General features: G+C 45.8%; 1 long non-coding RNA gene across 1 annotated transcript in view; it reads right to left on the bottom strand.

The window, feature by feature from the left end:
• The window catches only part of LOC308594407, a 49,133-nt gene extending 34,721 nt beyond the window's left edge, over window positions 1–14,412 (bottom strand). The window contains exon 1 of the long non-coding RNA XR_014011446.1: window positions 14,274–14,412. This is a non-coding gene — a long non-coding RNA (uncharacterized lncRNA). The remainder of the gene's footprint in view (window positions 1–14,273) is intronic.
• Window positions 14,413–17,429: the final 3,017 nt, after the last annotated feature.

Genomic DNA, 17,429 nt, shown 5'->3' with positions numbered 1-17,429 from the left:
AAACCAAATATGATGGCCCAGCAGGGGCTTAATAATTCTTTAGCTTTGCTGCAAGCAGGGGAGGAGGTTTATCAAGCACATCATTTGAAGACAATGTTTTTTGTGCTGAAGGACTGATCCCTCAGTCTTAGATCACTGACAGGCACCCTGTGCTAGATTCATCTGCAACCTTACTGCACAATTCTATGTATGTTTCCTCAGAGGTCATTTTAGATAGCCTGGACGCAGTCTACACTGCTCCTTGACCTCCTAGTTTTCCATGTGCAAGGAATTTTTGCATGGAGAAACACTTAACCATGTGAGTTTCCACAATCAGTATGAAGTGGTTTACAGAGCTTTACATTTCAATCAGAACATAAGAAGAGCCCTGCTGGATCAGAGAAAATATGTTATCTAGTCTCACATTCTGTTCCCAAGGAGACCCAAAGGATGCAGGGGAATATCTCTAGCTCTGCCAGGGACCGTGCTGAGGAGGGCAGCATTGAGGAAGAATGGTCCTGATCCTGAATCTTCCCATGAGCAGGAGGACAGTATTTGGAACAGTGGTTTGTAGAGGAACATAGTTCAAAAGACAAAAGCTGGGAAATACTGGATGAAGAAGAAAAACTGGGAGAGAGTTAACAGACTCACAGTCGCTGGATAGCCCAAGGTCAAGAAAAGCAGATAAGAGCACAGAAAGCTCAGGTTACAGGATGCTGTAGTGACATGGATGACTAGGGAGGAAGTGGGTGGAACCCTTAATTGGGAGCACCTTCATTCTTATGAAATGAAATGGATTCTTTGCTCTCTCGCTCTCATTAAAGTTTCTAACTGGGAAGAAGACTCCTTTTCCTTTGTTCTGCTTATCTATGGCCAAAGGGGGAGTCAATTTCCTGAAGCCTGACAAGCTCACTGGCAGAGCTTCTTTCCAGTAGCACCTTAAAGACCAACTAAGTTAGTTCTTGGTATGAGCTTTCGTGTGCATGCACACTTCTTCAGATACACTGAAACAGAAGTTGCCAGATCCTTCTATATAGTGAGAAGGTGGGGAGGGGTATTACTCAGAAGGGTGGTGGGAATGGGAGATTGGCAGATAGCTGAGATGAGCTTGTTGACAACTCTTAACGACTGTAATAGGTCTTACAGGAAAAGGCAAGGGGTGAGAAGGTGAGAAATGGCTTAGTCATGTATAATGAGATAAGAATCCAATGTCTCTGTTCAGACCAGGTCTCTCCATGGTTTTAAGTTTGGTAATGAGTTGCAATTCAGCAGCTTCTCTTTCCAGTCTATTTCTGAAATTCCTTTGTAGTAAAACAGCTACTTTGAGATCTTGTATAGAATGTCCTGGGAGATTGAAGTGTTCTCCTACTGGTTTCTCTGTGGGGTTGCAGCACTCATCTCACTTTCAGGCCAAGGGAGCTGCCGTTTGTCCACAGACAGCTTTCCAGGTCATGTGGCACATGGAAACGCCGTTCACTCTCCCACTGCAGTGGTACCTATTTATCTACTTGCACTGGCGTGCTTTCGAACTGCTAGGTTGGCAGGAGCTGGGACAGAGCAATGGGAACTCACCCCGTCGAAGAGATTCGAACCACCAACCTTCTGATTGGCAAGCCCAAGAGGCTCAGTGGTTTAGACCACAGCGCCACTCACTTCCTTGTCTGAAACACTAGAGAGTGCTATCAATCTGTATAGACAACACTGAACTAGACAGACCAATAGTCTGACTCGGAATAAGACAGCTTCATATATTCTTAATCTGATGAAGTAAACCTCACAATTCAATGGGGCTTACTCTAAGGAAAGTGGGCATAGGATTGCATCTTTATTACCATATCGCAACCATTGAAGATGCAAAAAAAAAGCCCATGTTGGCTCAGATCAGAACTATTTTCATAAGGTTGGCAGGCTCAATAAATCCACTACATTTGGATAGTGAGATTTAAAAGCAAAATAAACCATATAAATTCTAATGAAGCAAAGAACAAATATTTGATCTGCAGTATTGGGAAAGAAACTGTAGCTTTGCTGAAAGAGACATTTACATGTTAGGGGTCAGCACTGGAGAGTTCTCTCCTCCTGGCAGTGGTGGTGCCAACAGACGGCTACTGTGGGGAACTGTGGGGCCGGGTGCCTACCTATGGCAGCCTTTGCCAACCTGGTGCCCTCCAGATGTTTTGGAATGCAACAGCTTTGCTGGATGTGATTGGTGGGGCATGTAGTCTGAAACTTGGTAGGTGTCAACCTAAGCTGTCACTAGCAGATACCAGTGACCATGGGCCAGTCCAGAAGCTGATAAGGAGAATGGGAGGAGCTGGCAGGTGGGAATGAAAAAAGGAGATGTTTTCCTTTGCTAAGCCATTAAATTTCAAGAAGAAGGAAGAAGAGGAGGAAAGAAATAACAGGGCTGGAGGAGAGGGAGAGGGAGAGGGGGGTTCTGGTGATAGATGGGAACAGATGGCAGCAAAGCAAACTTCAAGGCTGACAGTGATAGCAGGAAAGACAGAGGAAGGGAATCAGTAAGAAAGACAGAAGCAGGAGAGACAGAGAAGGAAGCTACAGGTCCTAAATGGACAGGCAGGAACATAGAGAGATCACAATTTAGGAAGGATGTTGACAAGCTGGAACATGTGCAGAGGAAGGCAGCTAAGATGATCAAGGGTCTAGAAGCCAAGCTTTATGAGGAATGGTTGAAGGAGCTGTGTATGTTTAGCCTGGAAAAGAGTAGACTGAGAGGGGATAGGGTAGCTGCACTTAATGAAAAATAGTCAATAAGTGAGAAATTTACGTTAAGACTTTGAGACAACAGGGAGTGGCCACTTCCCCTGGCTGATAAACACACACAGGAGTATAAGATGGCTAGCAGGAATACTTCGTTTCCCATCCTGAGATGCAGAAGAATTATACAGGGCAGTGTTTGATTTGTTGTGTTCCTGAGCATTATGAACTGGGCAGATTCATTCCTGAAACAGGTAGTTTTGACAACTCGCGGCTAACACCATTCATAGCACATCAGAAAACAACAGAATCAAACAGATCTAGCTGAACAGCATTGTTTTTTTCCCCATCACCTTTCATCTCAAACACCCAGTATTACTGAACGTTGCTTAATCCTGCCGAGAATGTTGGCTTGCCTGAAATGACAAAGAGGTCTAATAATAGCCAAAAGATGAGAGCAAATGTCACGCTCCCTCTCCAGCCCCCAAGTGCCTCAATCAAGAGCCATGAAATCAGGATGCTTTGATTTCCTGCCGCATTGTATATAGGTGGATCAATCTGGCTTTGCAAAAATTGCCGCCTAGGCATTGCACCAATTGCCTGGATAATCAGAGGACGCCCAATGGAAAGATACCTTAACCAAGAAGAACAGACTCAAAAGCTGTTAGGAAGTCAATACTCAATTTGTGTTGGTGTTCAGTATAAGGTATGTTACAAATGGGGAGGGGGTAGGATTTGCTATCTCCGAAAAAGCCATGGCCCAGCAAAGCTGTTGGGTTTATAACCGAGCTAAGCTGGACATCTCATCCATCAGGTCAAGATGGGGCTGTCAGTCTCAGATGCTTCCTTTCCTGACTCTGAGCTATTAATCTTAGAGGTTGTGCAGTGCACACACATCAGCCACAATCCAATACTGAGATGTCTCTCTCTCTCACACACACCCCTCCTATATCCACTGCTGTTGTGTTGTCAACTTTGAAACAGGACAGAGCTAAGAGCCCTCCTGATGCCCGGACTGTTCCAGGGCAAAGTGGGAGGCACTGGAGAGAAATATGGGGTCAGTGGTAGACCCTGGCACCTCAAAAGTTCAGCAACACCAAAATAAGCCCCCCTCCGCTTCTCACCTTCAATTGGATGTCATAGTTGCAGCGTCTGCTGCAGCACCCCAGAAGATCTGCACCCAGCATCAGTGCTCCCCAAGATCCAACTTTGATGGGGCTGAGGGTTTTTCCACACAGGGCCGTCTTAAGTATATCCGGTGCCGTGGTGCAAAGATCCCTCCAGTGCCGCCTGCCCCCCTCCCCCAATTTCCCAGAGTTGCAGACCTGTGGGCTGTGGCGGGGTATTCAGAAACTAGCCTGCTCTACAAAGGCAAAAATTGCATGTATTGTTCTACACACTTTTACCTGTGGCCCTCCCTGCCCATTTCTGGCATGTGGCCCTTGGAATGTTGTCCAGAAGGGAATGTGACCCTCGCTCTGGAAAAGACCTTCCAACCCAGGACTAGATGGATCCTAGATCTAGTCTAGTGAAACCTCACCCTTTCTTAGGGGTTCTCCTTATGATCTTCAACAGCTGCTCCTTTTATGAAGTCGACCACTGGAGCTGTTGACGGTTTCTTCTCCAGAGGGTTTTATCAGAGCAAGACAGGCTTTCTCGTGATCCCCAGCCAAGAGAAATGGTCATTCTGGAAGCATGTGAAAACAATGAGGTTTTGCTGTCTCTTTAAGCCATCTGTGAAGAGGCCATCTTGACATTTATTTATTTATTTTCTTCCTGAGCTGCTGCTGCTGCTGCCTGCCAGGCATGGTTTCGAAGCGAAGTCTGCAAATGTCAAAGCCATTACCGGTCACAATGAGAGAGGCACATAATGAAGGCCTCTGTGAAAGTGGCTCTTTGCTTCTTCCTCTAAGGCTTCTTGCACTCAGAAGAAAAGGCTGCCATGATGTCAACACAGAAGTGTCCCCTTTTAAAAGCCTCGGCCTTCGGTGACACGATACAAGAAACTGTTTGGAAGATCAGATTGAGCTTTTGGATCGTCATTCTCCCACAAACCAGCTTTCCAGTGCAGTTTCATACAAGATCTTGCTTTCTCTCTCTCTCCCCCCCCCATGTGTCACCAGCAAATCCAAGTGATGCCGCAGAAGGAGGAGGAGGAGCTGCTGTATTCCTGGTTTTGTGCGCTATAGCGTCGTATCCAGGCATCCCATACGACATCATGACATCAAAAGTGATGCCCAGATTATCATTATGGGTGCTCTGCCCAGTGACAAATATTGGGAGGGCTCAAAGGGGGGGGGGTTCAGCCCAGAGGAGTCATTACCCCTGCATGGGACTATCCAGTTTAAAGGAACACTACGTAGCAGCTAGTGAAAACAATGCTTCCGAAAGTTCTCAGCTGGGGTGTGCTAGTGACAGTGACTTAAACTGCTGGTGAGGCTCCACTATTACTCTCTCACCTAGCATAAAACATAGAGCAGATATAAGACACTGTCATATGCCAAGTCCTTATTCTCTTTCTTCTTTGGTGACCACTCGTAGCCGAATAAGATTGTCTTCCATGAACACGGTCTTAACAGCGAGTCTGTAAGTGACTCTGAAGGCCAATTCTGGATCCACACGTCCTTCCACAGTGGGGACATAGGTTTCCAGGCGGGAGTTGATCATGGTGAGGGTTCGTCAAGTGTGCTTTCCTCTTAGCACGTTTCTCTCTTTCGTCCTGAGTTTGAGCGTCTTCAAAGCCCACAACACCTTTGGTAAAGGCTGTTCTCCAATTGGATCGCTCACAGGCCAGTGTTGTTGGTATTTATACTACATTTTTAAAGATTTGCTTTAAGAGAGTCTTTAAACCTCTTTTGTTGACCACCAGCATTACGCTTTCCATTTTTAAGTTCGGAATAGAGCAGTTGCTTAGGAAGACGATAACGAGGCATCTGCACAACATGACCATTCCAACCAAGTTGATGTTGAAGAATCATTGCTTCGACACTGGTGATCTTTGCTTCTTCCAGTACACTGGCATCAGTCCACCTTCCCAAGTGATGTGTAAAAATTTTTGGAGACACCCAGCATTGTCTACACAGACTGACAGTGGCTCTCCAAGGATTCAGGCAGACATCTTCCATGGAAGATGATCTGGAGAAGGACTCTTGGACCTTCTGCATCCAAAGCATGTGCTGTACTGCTGAGATGCAACATTTGCACATAGGATTCTCACTTACTGGAACTGCTGGTGAGGCTCCACTATTACTGTCTCACCTAGCATAAAACATAAACTGGATATAATAGTGGAGCCTTACCAGCAGTTTAGATGGGAATCCTAACTACACATATACATTCATGCCCCGTAAAAAGAAGTCCACTGCCTTTATTTATGTCCTCTCTCATGCTGCGGTCTTGCCAAAAGCCTTTTCTCATGACATGATACACTCCTACATGCAATTGACTCCTGAAAGGGTGTAGCCTAGAAGGATCCAAATATTAGCTAAGCCGTTTCAGGTCTGTATTCAGGATCTTCTCAAAACATGTACATGTCCATTCACCTCTCGGTTGTGGTGGGTGGATATCCTGCCCCTCCTCTGAGTTAGGGCATCTGACTTCTCCGAGGTGAGTTGCATCTGTGGTGATGTGCAATGACAGCCCTGAAGGGTCAAAATGGAGCCGGCAAATGAGTAAATTTCTCCTTTGCTGGCATGTTTCACCTTATTTCCTGTCACTGCCATCCCTCCGGCATCCATTTCATCGTGGATATGACAGGGGCAGGAGCTGAGAACACATCTCCTTCCCGGGTGGGTCTGATATGAAATCAGAGTAATTGAAGCAATTGCTCTATCCCATGTCCATCATTCATCTCCTTCATTGTATGGCTTCACTTGCTTTTGCTGGAAAATCAATTAGGTCACGATTGACTCCAGGAGTCCTCAGTGTGATTGTCAGATGTCCAGAACTTGAAAAAGGAGATCAGAGATCAGCTGACTTGACATCATGATTGTGGCTTCTCTCTCTCTCTCTCTCTCTCTCTCTCTCTCTCTCTATCTATCTATCTATCTATCTATCATCTATCTACTGTATCTATCTATCTCTATCAACTATCTATCTATCTATCTATCTATCTATCTATCTATCTATCATCTATCTATCTATCTATCATCTATCTATCTATCTATCATCTATCTACTGTATCTATGTATCTCTATCAACTATCTATCTATCTATCTATCTATCTATCTATCTATCTATCTATCCAGTGGCGTAGCGTGGGGGGTGCCAGGGGTGCCGGCTGCACCAGGCGCAACATTTGGGGGGACGCGTTTGGCCGGCCCTCCTGGAGGAAGCAGGAACCCCACTGTCCTCGGACCTCCTCCAAAGGCTGCTCCAAAGCCTGGTGGTGGGGAGGAGAGACCTTCTCCCCGCACCAGCCTTCCGAAGGCTGCTCCAAAGCCTGGTGGTGGGGCGGAGAGACCTTCTCCCCGCGCCAGCCTTCGGATGGCTGTCCTGAAGACTTGTGGTGGGAGCAGTGGCGTAGCGTGGGGGGTGCAGGGGGGCCTGCTGCACCTGGCGCAACATCTGGGGGGCGCGGAAGAGACTCGAGTGCTAAAATCCACGGGTTAGGGGGCGCAAATTACTTGCCTTGCCCCGGGTTAGGGGGCGCAAATTACTTGCCTTGCCCTGGGTGCTGAGAACCCACGCTACGCCACTGTATCTATCTATCTATCTATCATCTATCTATCTATCTATCTATCTATCTATCATCTATCATCTATCATCTATCTATCTATCATCTATCATCTATCTATCTATCTATCTATCATCTATCTATCTATCTATCTATCTATCATCTATCATCTATCTATCTATCATCTATCATCATTGATCATCTATCTATCTATCTATCATCTATCATCTATCATCTATCATCTATCATCTATCATCATCTATCATCTATCATCTATCATCTATCTTCTATCTTCTATCTATCTATCTATCATCTATCTATCTATCTATCTATCTATCTATCTATCTATCTATCTATCTCTCCTGTATCAGCTCTAGCATAGAGTTCCTCCGATTTGTTCCCCACAAGCAGATCCTGTAATTAATGGAGGGTATGCCACCGGCCCACTTCCTGCGCACATATAAACCTCAATGTCGAAAGGAGCCTCTGGCTGGTTGTCGCAGTGATCACTTCTGACAGCTGCTATAGAAAGATGGAAAGCCCTGTTCTCTCTCTTTCTTCCCTTTCAGTCCACTAGGGGTTCTTCACGCAAGAAGGGAGAAGAATAGGAAAGTCACTGCGATATGGATTTCTCCCTGCCAGAAATACTGAATTGTGCACTCTCGCAACATGGCTGCAGAAATACAGACTGGGACAGAGTGGAATCCAAAGCTCCTTTCTGCTGGACTGGGGGCGGGATTGGGTGGAGGTGTCTGTCTGCACACACTTTCCCACATTCGCCTGAGGAGTGGTGCCTGCTCCCCCTTCCACCTGCCCAAAGTGGGCCGGTTGAAGTGGTCCCATCAGAATCTTCAACACTGGCAGTGACCAAAAATGCCCTGAAACAGGATGATAATGATAATTTATTAGTTATACCCCACCCATCTGGCTGAGTTTCCCCAGCCACTCTGGGCAGCTCCCGATAGCATATTAAAAACATGATAAACATTAAAAACTTCCCTAAGCAGGTCTGCTTTCAAGTGTCTTCTAAAAGTCGGATAGTTGTTTATTTCCTTGACATCTGATGGGAGGGCATTCCACAGGGCGGGCACCACTACCAAGAAGGCCCTCTGCCTGGTTCCCTGTAACCTCACTTCTTGCAATGAGAGAACCGTTAGAAGGCCGTCGGAGCTGAACGATGGGGGTGGAGATGCTCCTTCAGGTATACTGGGCCTAGGCCATTTAACGCTTTAACGGTCAGTGCCAACACTTTGAATCGTGCCTGGAAATGTACTGGGAGCCAATGTAGGTCTTTCAGGACTGGTGTTATGTGGTCTCGGTGGCCATTCCCAGTCACCAGTCTAGCTGCCGCATTCTGGATTAGTTGTAGTTTCTGGGTCACCTTCAAAGGTAGTTCTGGTGGCATTGGGCTTGAGCTGGACCCCATTGCAGCATCCCCTCCCGGCTGCTGCAGTGATTTATTTGCTCACCTTCCACTACTATCAATGTGTTGAGCAAGGCTGCAGATGCGGCAGTGGCCCCAGTGGTCCATTAAGCCCTACTGAGCAGCTTCTGAAGTTTGGATGGTACCCACATTTAGGAAAAGTACATTAAAATTAAGACACTTTTACAGGATTTTTTTTTCCACCTCCAGTTGAGCTAGCTCCAGTTGAGCTTGCTGAGGCCTGTCTGAGCTCGGATAGAGGTTTTATGCCTCTCACAGTCTGGTCATCTACTGGAAAGCTAGATCCAGGAGTTTCTGCAAATTGTGGTACTGATTACTATAATTTGGGGAGAGAGGGGTATTTTTATTGACTTTTTCAAGATAGGCAAAAAGAAGGTTATTTGCTCAGAAACACACCACAACGATGCAATGATGTAACAAACAACAGCAGGAGCATATGTCATGATTTATAAGTACGAAATCAACTATTTTGCCCGTTCTTCCATAGACTTGTCACACTAAAGGCTTGGGGTTGCATCCAACGTAAGTCCTACTTAGAGTAAACCCATCGAAATGAATGAATTTGAATAAATAAAAGTTACTACCTTAGGCCCATTGCTTCCAGTGGGTCTTCTCTGAGTAGCACTCACCGTTGGTCTTCAGTAAACCAAAAATCAGTGGTGTGTGCAGGGAAACCAAAAGTTCTCCATCAGAAGATCTCCATGACTGAGGTGGAGCATAAGGAATCAGGCACACCTTAATGCTGAATTATGAATTAACAAAAGGTCCTTGAACCTGGCCTGTTAGTGAATCAGCAACCAGTGCAGCTCTTTCCACAACATAGTAACATTTTGCCAATAACCTACAGTAGTTATAGCTTTTGGACCAGGTACAAGGGCAGCCTCAGGTACAGTGCATTACAGTAGTCAAGTCTCAAGGTTTCCTAATAGACTGCTTATTTTCCAACAAAATTAAGGATGGGAGTTGGAGGAAACAGCAACCCAAAAACTCATGTCTTTGAAAACTATTATCCCATAATAGCAATGAAGTCCTCCGACCAAACCATTTCCTGGGAAATTAATGACCATCTTGCTTAACAGCCCGGAGCTCTGCTTCAGGCCATCAACTCCACCAGCCAATCATCAATCCCCAGGAAATCTCAAGGCCTGGAATATTATCGCTTCAAATTTTTTCTTTTTAAAAAAGCTAATATGCTACTTTGCAATGTCACTCTCAGGATGGGGTGACACGTTCACATTTGGCAACTGCTCTTTTTTGTCACGACAAGGCTGTCAGAAATTAAAAGCCGTTGCAATCCCCACTCCGCCAGATCATTTGCCAGAGAGTCTTGTCACATGGACTGAGAAGAAGGAGAAGGAAGGTTTCATGTTTCACTAAACTCCCCATGACATGTAAGAGATTTGCTGCTGCTGTAGCAGGCAGCCAAGCTAAACGTTCAAAGAAATTGCTTGGTAGAGTCCTGTGCATGTAAAAGAAATAACCTCTCTGAATGGGGACAATTAGCAGCTCAAGGAGAAAGTTTGCAGCAGCAGCATCCCCCTGAGGTGCTATTTTTCTGCATCACGATGATGGTGGTGATGATTATTTCAGGTGAGAGAAAAGGCAGACTGCCACTGAAGTGATGCTCTCTAGGTGGGACTCTACCACGACGACTTTTCAAATGCATTTATCAAGTCTTCAGGTACGTAGTTACATTTTGGTACAAACCCATCACCGGCGGGATTTTGTTCTTCTTAGAAAGACAAAAACAAGCATCAACAGGACCAACTGTGTAGGTAAAAGGAGGATACCTCTCTCGCCCTGACCTAGCCACTGTGATCCATGCGATGGTCACCTCCAGACTGGATTATTGTAACTCGCTCTATGTGGGGCTGCCCTTGAGACTGACCCAGAAACTCCAGTGGGTGCAGAATGCTGCAGCGAGACTCCTTACGGGGTCTTCGCTGTGAGATCACATTCACCCGGTGCTATACCAGCTGCACTGGCTCCCGGTGGAGTACAGGATCAGGTTTAAGGTGCTGGTTTTAACCTTTAAAGCCCTATACGGGCTAGGACCCTCGTACCTACGGGACCGCCTCTCCTGGTATGTCCCACAGAGAAACTTACGATCTTCAAATAAAAACATGTTGAAGGTCCTAGGCCACAGAGAGGTTAGGCTGGCCTCAACCAGAGCCAGGGCTTTTTCAGCTGTGGCTCCGATCTGGTGGAACTCTGTCACAAGAGACTAGGGCCCTGTGGGACTTGACATCTTTCCGCAGGGCCTGCAAGACAGAGCTGTTCCACCAGGCCTTTGGCCAGGGCACAGCCTGACCCCCTCCCTCAGCAATCTTTGCGGAGCTCTGGCCCAATGGTTGCCAGTGGCTTGATTTGAATTAATTTTATAATGAATGATTTTAGAGAGTTGTGTTGTGTTGTACTTTTGTACTGTTTTATTGTTGTTAGCAGCCCTGAGCCCGGCTTCGGCTGGGGAGGGCAGGATATAAATAACATTTATTATTATTATTATATTTCATATCCAAAGTATTTCAAACAACTGTCTTCTGAAGGGGGTTGGACTAGATGACGCTTTGGGTCTGTTTCGACTCTACAATTCTATGATTCTATGGTTCTTCACAAATCCACACACACTAACATTTAAAAAATATATATTTTATTAAATGTCAACATTTTTAGCATATGAAATCAAAATACAATTATGTCTTTTTTTTCTTATCGTTGTTGACTTCCCACCCTGTTTTCCATGGAATTATTGTTTCTCCCCTTCTGCCGCACCCTATATTCTATCTATTAAATCATAACCACAATATTATAATCTAAGTGCACCAACATGTCATACATACAGAAAACAGAAATCACAGCACATTTGCAACATCCCTGTTTGCAAACCTAAGGTCTCTGGCCAAGATCTTCTGCCAAGGCCTATATTCCATCTTCTCTAAACTAATGTTCTCAAGCAATACCCTGCCCTGTTTTGAAATCCAAGAGTGTGGCTACTCTTTAAATATATTATAGTGCATCACAGATCATAGAATTGGAAGGGACCACAAGTGGCATCTAGTTTAACCGCCTGCAGTGCAGCAAACAATGTGGAGCTTGAACCCACAACCTTGAGATTAAGAGTCTCATGATCTACTAACTGAACTAATTTTATGAATTTTAGAAGCAGGATGGATGACCCAAGGGCCATATTACTTTCTGGGCAATCTCCGGGCAGGGCCAGAGGCAAAAGCAAAGCATGTCAAGTTTACATCTGGACAGCAGGAGAGCTTCTACACATGAGCACCTCTATCTTCACCCCAGCAACCAAGAGGCATCATTGGAGTTCAGGGAGACATTTCAGACAGGGGAAAGGAAAGTATGAAGTAGGGCTGGTGAAGGAGGGTGGCCCAGGGGAGGGTGTGGCCTGAGGAGAGTCTCAAGAGTCCTAGAGATGGATGCATCTGGCTCCTGGTTCCCTATCCCTGGTATAGAATATCATTATATACTAGAGCACAGATGAGCAACCTGAGGTCCCCAGATTAATTTCAAAAGCCCGCTGCAAATGATCTGTTCAGACCTCTGGCAAGTGCAATTTGTTCCTTCGCTCCTGCAGCTCTGGGCAGGAAGGGAGAAAGGGGACCATTTTTGAATGGGAAAGGTCTACAACATAATTGGCATCTTCTGGGATGAGATTCATGGAGTACTGGGTGCAAGTGGCCCAAACGGAACATTATATGGGAAATAAAGGTAAAGGGTAAAGGGACCCCTGACCATTAGGTCCAGTCGTGGACGACTCTGAGGTTGCGGCGCTCATCTCGCTTTAGTAGCCTAAAGGAGCTGGCGTACAGCTTCCAGGTCATGTGGCCAGCATGAATAAGCCACTTTTGGCGAATCAGAGCAGCACACGGAAATGCCGTTTACCTTCCCGCCGGAGCGGTACCTATTTATCTACTTGCACTTTGACGTGCTTTCGAACTGCTGGAATATGGGAAGTAGCTGGTCTCTAAACTGAGCCAACGGAGAGGTCCTGCAATCCCACCTCTCACCTTCTCCTATAGACTGAACATCCATCCCCATTTTTTTTTTCTGCTGGAAGATGCCTGGATATTTAGAACTCAATTTCAGATTTTAATACTCATGTTTTGAGAAAACCAAATTCCAACTTCTGTAAGTTTTTTGATGTTTCTTGGGTTGGTAGGGGGATTGTTTGTGAATCCTTGCAGTTAGCAACAAAAATCTTGGTGAGATTCTTAAAATGATTCTCACAGGATCACTTTTCAAGTGGGGAAGAGAAAGTGTGTTCTTTATAGTATATACGTTATGGGAAAAGTTATATGTTGGCTGTAAAGGCATTTTATTACCCTACATAGCATAGGAAACACAGAACAGATTCTCGGACAGAGTGATTCACATGCAGTGGCCAAATTCCCACCTGCTACCCTGGTAAGCTTCTCCTTGATGGAAATAAAAATTGGGAAGTTTGGAGACACTAAATCTGACCTTGCTTTAAGAAGAATAAAATGGTTGTACCTAATCTAATGAACAACCTGACAGCACCTCTTTGGGGACCTGATTTATGGCACCATAGCTGCCTTGTTACAATTGTATTTGAAATTGTGGCTCCTTTGTGGCTATTTCTTTCTTGTCATGAGTATGAATTATTATTTCTGGTTCCCTGTAAAAGGATTGCCCAGAGGAACGGTTATTTTGCAACTTGGCCTGGTGAATTAAAAGAAAACGAGCATGGAGTGCATTGCTTCATAACTTTGTAAACCCAGTCCAGGGCCCAACTACATGTTATACTCACTTCCTTAAAAGGAGCCAAATGTAAGCAAAGCTCTGACCAAGGAGAATTCTGAAGGCCCCTCTGTAGAGCAGCAGAGGAAGCTGGAGAGGATCACTGGCAAGCTCCTAGCCAAGGAGCAGACCCCAAATGCCTATCTCTGTACATTGTCCATCTCTTCTTAGATCTTTCATTCAGGATAGGGGTCTGGAACCTAAGAACATAAGAAGAGCCTACTGTATCAGGCCAATGATCCACCTAATCTCATTTTTCCAATCTTATATTTTATTCTTCCTCCATATTTCTGCAGCAATAGGCTCCCTCCCTCCCTCCCTCCCTCTCTCTCTCTCTCTCCATATATTTAATATGGAGACCAAGTTTGGAGACATGAGAAACTGGGAGAACCAAAATTGACTGATCCATTCATCTCTAATCATGAGTGGGCAGAAAGTAGCACTGATCCACTATATCAGCTATTGCATGGTGGCGATATTCACAGGAGAGGAAAACAAAATTTAAACACACACACACACAACTGGAGGGAGGAGAAACGTATGGCTGTGCTAAGGTCCAGCTCCCTGCTCCCTCTGCTTTTTAGGGTTTCAGTGCCAATCTGACCCCGACACACGTTTGTTGCTGCCAAATTTTGTTTGTCCCCAAACAAGACTTTATATAACGCAATGGGATGACTATACCTGGGAGCTGCTCCAAAGGAATGCATTATGGTAATGTCAACAGGCATCCAGTGGTGAAAAGCCGATTGCTCACGGCACGGTCGGCGTCTTCTGCAAGCCCTTTTCAACATGCCTTACAGTGTGCAAATCGGTGTTTGCTGGCCCCAGTTCCCTGCTGTGTGATCTATTAAGCTCAGTGTACCTTGCCCTAGCTATGGCATGGTGTATTACATTCACCCGCACTATCATTCCCAAACACTCTGTGTACATAAAGCCTCATTCTCTCTGCCAAATTTACTTAAACGGCCCAGACATTTTTTTTAAAAAAAGACCTCCTTTCCTCATGTGTTTGTGTTTTTCTGTAGTTATATTCTCCCTTGGGCTTTTACAAAACAGCTGAACTGTCCAGCTGAATATCTCAGCAGATGAACAAAATGTTCAAGGTTTGATTGGCTGACCACTGGCACATGATATGGCCATGTCACCCTACCTCATTTCCATACTACCCATATGCACAAAGCGCTTTTAACAGCCATGGCTTACCCCAAAGAACCCTGGAAACAGTAGTTTACCCCTCACAGAACTACAATTCCCAGAACCTTTGACAAACCACAGTTCCTATGATTCTCCATGACTGTTAGAGATATGAAAGTGCTTTAAATGTATGGTGCAAATCATAGGAGCCAACTCCTAGGGGCTGAGGTCCCTTTGCCCCCACCCCATAAAATATTTGAGGGGGCCTGGTCTCCCCAAAATTGGTGGACATTGCCATTCAAATGATGTGCTTGTGCTGTGTCGTATGATCAATTTGGCTTGGTGGCACTTACCTGCCCCCCCCCAATATTTTATTCAAGTTGGCACTCCTGGTGCAAATGTGATTGAAGAACAGGCACCCAGGAAGGCTGCAAAGTGCAGGCCACTGGTGAGATGTTTTGCAGCATGAAAGAAAGGACATTTATGAATACCCTTCAGCCACCTCAAAAGTAAGGTAATCACAGCTGAAACCACTGTACCCAACCCATGTGAATTTTAGTGTGTGTTTCTTCCTCCCCTTTGATAATTTTCAAATGCAATTTCTTTTCTCATTAATTGATGGAGAGCGGCCAATAATAATAATAATATGCAGGATAAATGTTCAACACAGTGCTAATCTTTTCTTTGAGGGACTCCTGATAAGCTTCTGAGGAACTTCTGAGGCAATGCAGAACATTCAATAGGAGCAGACCATGAGAATGAACTGGATGAAAGTTTCGCCTTTCCAGCAGAACCATGAATGACTGGTTGGGACTGCAGCTCCTTCTCTGCTGTGTATTTTTCAACCTAAGGGCCACTTTCCCTCACATGGAACATTCTGGGGGCCATATTCCATTCTCTATGCATAGACATAGATACCTTAGGACAGTGCATGGCTGGAATGTAGCCTACCATTCAAAGGCCATGCACAATCCTAAGGTTTCTATGCACAGACATAGATAAATATAGAAACACACGCACACATCTCTCCATCCTCCTAAAGTCACAAGTATCTACACACATTCACAAACACCTCTCTGTTCTCCATCTGGGCAAATAAAAGGCACTATAGAATCATAGAATTGTAGCATTGGAAGGGACCCTGAGGGTCATCTAGTCCAACCCCCTGCAATGCAGGAATCTCAGCTAAAGCATTAATGACATATGGCCATCCAACCTCTTCCAAGGCAGGAGAGTCCACAACCTCCCAAGGGAAACCGTTCCACTGCTGAATAGCTCTGTCAAAAAGTTTTTTCCAGATGTTTAGTTGGAATCTCCTGTCTTGTAACATGAAGCCATTAATTCGGGTCCTACCCTCAAAAATACTTCCCAGCGAACCAAAAGCACTCAAGGAGGATGTGGTTCAGGACCAGTGAGAACAATGGCCTGGGGAGGGGATGTGACCTTGGTAGAGTCCCAAGGGCCAGATACAGAGGCGTGGGGAAGCCAGGATTGGCCCCCAGGCCTGACGTTCCCCACCCCTGAAATACACAGTAGAGTGTCCCCAAAATACATCATGAAAACTACAGGCCTAGAATGTTTCTGCCTTATGCCAGATGCTGTCAGGAGTAGCATGCAGAAGCCGGGCCCTGTGACCAATGGGGCTTCACAGGACTGGGGCCTTCCTAAGTTTGTTCTGGAGAGGCAAGGCGCGGCCGCACAGGTGAGGCCACTTGGTAACTCACTGCACCTGGTGGCTAGAGCCGGGAAGGGACATAAGTTCAGCATTTCCCTTCAGCTCTTTGCCACAGCAACACGTTCCCTGCCTTGCTGTGTCTGGCTTCTTGCTTCCTGATCCTCGGACCTCGGCTTCTTGACTCCTTGCTTCTCGACCCTCGGACCCTTGACTTCATGCCTCCTTGCTTCTTGACCCTTGGACCCTTGACTTTGTGGCTCCTTGCTTCTCGACCCTCGGACCCTTGACTTTGTGACTCCTTGCTTCTCGACCCTCAGACCCTTGACTTCATGCCTCCTTGCTTCTTGCTTCTTGACCCTTGGACCCTTGACTTTGTGGCTCCCTGCTTCCTGACCCTCAGACCCTTGGCTTCTGGACTCTTGTTCCTGCTTCCACCCCACCATCTTGCCCCCGGTCCTGACATCCTCAGCCGGGACTTTGATCGCCCATAGACCGGACTGTGACAGATGCCCTGAAGGTATATTTCCCGTGTCTCGTTGAGCTTGCTCCAAGATGGCCAGACATCGATGTGTGAATTCATGCCAATATTTTGCCCATAATTGTTCTTGTGAGAAGCAAGCTTTGGGCGCAGCTCCCTCATCGGACTTTGGCAACATTTTCAAACAATCGTCCCAGATCTGTTGCCCACTGGTACCCATTACAAGCATCATTTCCCCATGACAAACAGAGACTGTTTGGGGAAGTAAATCTAGGAGTCTTCATAACCCTGCACCATCGACAGCAATAAATATGATATGAGGCCAGACTCTCGCTGTCCCTCCCTTCTTGGAATTACTGATTGAGTAGCCCGAGTTTTGAAGCCAGCTCTGAAGTATGGATTTTTTCCTCTCATCACCATCTCTCATCCAGCAGAATCAGTCATTAAGCTGTCCTAAAGATCTGTTGCCCAGGTCCGACTGCTAGGTATATATCAGAACCTAGGGTGAGTTGTGCTGGAGCATAAATTGGTAGTGCAGGCCATGCCTTTG

The sequence above is a fragment of the Podarcis bocagei genome (assembly GCF_964188305.1).
Source record: "Podarcis bocagei genome assembly, chromosome: 9".
NCBI classification, from domain to species: domain Eukaryota; kingdom Metazoa; phylum Chordata; class Lepidosauria; order Squamata; family Lacertidae; genus Podarcis; species Podarcis bocagei.
The sequence above is the reverse complement of the archived record's forward strand: the minus strand, read 5'-3'. Positions and strand labels throughout refer to the sequence as shown.